Source organism: Megascapheus bottae, chromosome X, assembly GCF_031878675.1.
Source record: "Megascapheus bottae isolate mThoBot1 chromosome X, mThoBot2.hap1, whole genome shotgun sequence".
Lineage (NCBI taxonomy): Eukaryota > Metazoa > Chordata > Mammalia > Rodentia > Geomyidae > Megascapheus > Megascapheus bottae.
The window spans coordinates 67,752,601-67,756,508 of record NC_143547.1 but is presented as its reverse complement, the minus strand read 5'-3'; the positions used below and the strand labels follow the sequence as shown (position 1 = coordinate 67,756,508).

Sequence of the window (3,908 nt, the reverse complement as noted above, 5' to 3'; positions counted from 1 at the left end):
GAAAAAAATGCAAGCTCTGGGACAGTGCCTAGTTCGTGAATTCAAGCCCCAGGCCCAGCACAAAAACAAAAAAGGCTTTCAACAAGTCTCTTCACCTGGTATTCTTCTTTCCATTCCTTAAGATGTATGTTAAAATATACCATATAATCAGTTCATTAAGGTACTTAAGAGACACTGTGAAATAAGAATCGAGCCTTTCTTTTACTATCAATTACCTGTAAGTGGGCACCAGAGAAACATGAATGATTCAGCATAACAGTGTCATGGTTCCAAGCATTTCTTTCTCATTTCAGTCTTTGAGTTTAAAAGTACTGCATTTGGACAGGAATGCAAATTAATGTTTCATTACATTAGCTGGGGTTATTAGATAACTGGTATTTAGTTTCTGACACACTGGAATAGTCAAGTCAAAACTTCAAATGCCTAGTGTGTATAACAACATCATGTCTAATATTTATATTAAACTTTGCTACTCCACATTCAAATTTATTTGTTTATTGTTTATGATCATGTAGTTGTACAAAGAGGTTTCAGTTTATCATGTCAGTTTTTGAATAAAATGCATCTTGATAGTCTCCCCTGTCATTATTGTCCCCATCTTTCCCGATCCCAATCATGCCCTCAATTTTCCTACTTCCATTTTTACACATCTTTTTTTCTTTTTTGAGTACATTGGTCCATCCTTCCTTACTTCAGTCATCTACTTCCTCCTTTTGATTCTACCCCTCCCTCAGCAACACATGTTCCAGCTTCCTGGTGTTTATATTGTTGATCTGTGAGTTGCTGCTGAAGGAAGTTACAACATTGGAAACTACTCATATATACCATATTTCAATTAACATATTTGTGTATGTAGGCATATAATTCTGTTTCTACATATATTTATAATTTAAATCCCATTGCCACACATGAGAGAAAACATCCATCTTTTGTCTCTCTGAGCCTGGTTTACTTCACTTAATTTGTTCTCATAGTCTAACCATTTTCCAGCTAATGACATAATATCATCATTCCTGTTGGATGAATAACTCTCCATTATATGTATATATCACATTTTCTTGATCCATTTGTCCACTGAATGACATGATAGGGATATGGTAAATAGTGGAATAATAAACATGGATATGTAAATGTTTTCACTATCATCTTTTGAGTAAATGTTCAATAATGTTTCCCTGAAGCAGTCTTATATTTATTTTTTTGAGAAGGCACCAAACTGACTTTCTCAGTGGTTGTCCTACCAAGAAGATAATAGGATACTTTTCCATCACAACTCTGCCAATTTCTGTTATTTGTATTATTTTTTTCCAGTCATAGTGCTCAGGGCCTGGGCACTGTCTTTGGACACTTTTTCCTCAAGACTAGTGCTCTGCCACTTGAGCCAAAGCACTACTTCAGCTTTTTCCATGTATGTGGTTCTGAGGAATCGAACCCAGGGCTTCATGCATGTGAGCTGAACACTACCACTAGGCTATGCTCCCAGCTCCTGTGGTATGTATTCCTCTTTTTTCAATAGAATTATTTTATTGCGTCATTGAAGTATCACAAACTCATTATCAGGATCCTAGATGGTATTTCTGAAGATGGGTTAACATATATTATTCATCAACCTGTCAAACTGTTCCTTTTTCAGAAACATAGAAACCATCCAAAAATTTTCTGATATTCTTGTTTTTAACTGTTGTTGCTGGTGGAATCAAAAGCAGCTGAATTTGAGACAAGTTCAATATCATTTCCTTCAAGTATTAACTCATCTTTCTGAGCTTGAGATACTGAACAAGGAACACCGGTCCTCATCCGAAATCTTCAGATGTATTTCTCACCCAAGAAGTTTTGGATTTCAACTAGAGAGAGATTCTCCTAAATAACGATGTTGATGGGGAAGTGAGCATACACAGACCTCATTTTGTAGCGGAAGACCAGAGTAACACCTTGATCATGTTCTTTTTTTCCCATATATTTTTTAATTGTAATTAATAGAAAGGTTACATTATATTTGCCAGATAGAAGTTGCATTACTTCACATACATTGATACCCTTTCTCATGTCTTGGTCCCCATTTCCCTCCCCCTGCCCCTAATTTTGTTTCCCCCCTTCCCTATCCAATTTCAAATAACCAAATACGCATATATACAATATATCAGATAACCAGGTGAAATACTTTAACAATATGAGATAACCAAGGGACAGCAAAAGAGATGAGAGATAACATAGTACATTAAGGACAACAATCACTCCTTATATGGCTTTTGTTTCTATGTCCTAGAGGTCCTTTCATTTAGCCTCATCATATATGGCCTGATGTATCTAGGTTTTGCACTATTGCAAATCTCTGCTAGGAGAGCCCAAGGCTTCTACTGATTATGACAAATGAGGGAAACCATTGAGTCTATGTTCCTTTGAGTCTGGCTTACTTCACTTAATATGATTTTTTCTAAGTCTTTCCATTTCCTGACAAATGGGGCAATGTCATTCTTTCTGACAGCAGCATAGAATTCCATTGTGTACAAATACCACATCTTGTTGATCCACTCATCAACTGAGGGGCATCTGGGTTGGTTCCATATCTTTGCTATGGTAAAGAGTGCAGCAATGAACATCGTTGTGCTAGTGGATTTAGTCCTTGTTTCTGGACAATTGGGTAAATGCCTAGTAGTGGGATGGCTGGGACATAGGGGAGCTCTATGTTTAGTCTTTTGAGGAATCTCCATACTGCTTTCCATAGTGGTTGAACGAGTTTGCACTCCCACCAACAGTGTAGTAGTGATCCCTCCTGGCCACATCCTCTCCAGCATCTGTTGTTATTAGTTTTCCTGATCCTGGCCATTCTAACTGGAGTGAGGTGGAATCTTAGAGTTGTTTTGATTGGCATTTCTTTTATGGCCAGAGATGTTGAGCATTTCTTCATGTGTCTATAGGCCATTTTTTATTTCTTCTTTAGAGAAGCCTCTCTGTAAGTCTTTGGCCCATCTTTTAATTGGATGGTTGTTTCTTTGGAGATTAGTTTTGGAATGATTCAATTTTTTGAGTTGTTGATATATTTTAGATATGAGGCCTTTGTCCGTTGTATGGTTGGTGAAGATCTTCTCCCATTCTGTAGGCTTCCTAATTAATTTACTTGCTGTGTCCTTTGCCATACAGAAGCTCTGCAGTTTAATGCAGTCCCACTTATCCAGCCTTTCTCTGATTTGTTGTGATTCTTGGTCCTTATTAAGAAAGTTTCGACCTGTGCCAAGGAGGCCTAGTGTATTTCCTATTAATTCTTGTAAAGTTTTCAGTGTGTCAGCTTTTACCTCCAGGTCTTTGATCCATTTGGAGTTAATTCTAGTGCAGGGTGACAAAGAAGGATCCAACTTTAGTTTTCTGCAGGTGCTTAACCAGTTCTGCCAGCACCACTTGTTGAAGAGGCTGTCTTTCTTCCATTCTATTTTTTCGGCTCATATTCTCTACATGATTACAGATAGTGAAGATGATGGCCAGTTCCTTTCTGTTTCCCCATTATTTGTCAACCCGGAGCCTCTTCTTTTTCTTTCCAAGGAGAATGAGTTCTACATTGATGTGGTTTGAATCCCTCCACAGTGTTCCACTGGGGCCCTTCACGATCACTATAGGTCCCTTCAGTGTGATTTTGACGTTTTCTTGAATGACAACAGTCTGGTTTCTGAAAATGTTCTTCATTCTCGCAGTGGAAGGGTCAAAGAGTGGTTTGTATTCTTGATAGTGTCCATTCTTACTTCAAGACATAGAATCTTAGTGTTCTCTTGATTTTCATTTCTTTATGACCAGACATGTTGAGCATATCTTCCCGTGCTTATTGTCCATTTTTACATCTCAGAAGTCTTGTATTAGACATACATATGTCAAAGATTTCACTCCCTATCCGAAGGCTGTGCAGAAACATTTCAAAT

General features: G+C 37.7%; 1 pseudogene; it reads right to left on the bottom strand.

Moving 5' to 3' along the window:
- Positions 1-1,598: 1,598 nt before the first annotated feature.
- On the bottom strand, positions 1,599-3,696 carry LOC150041240 (large ribosomal subunit protein uL6-like; annotated as a pseudogene).
- Between the last annotated feature and the right edge of the window lie 212 nt (positions 3,697-3,908).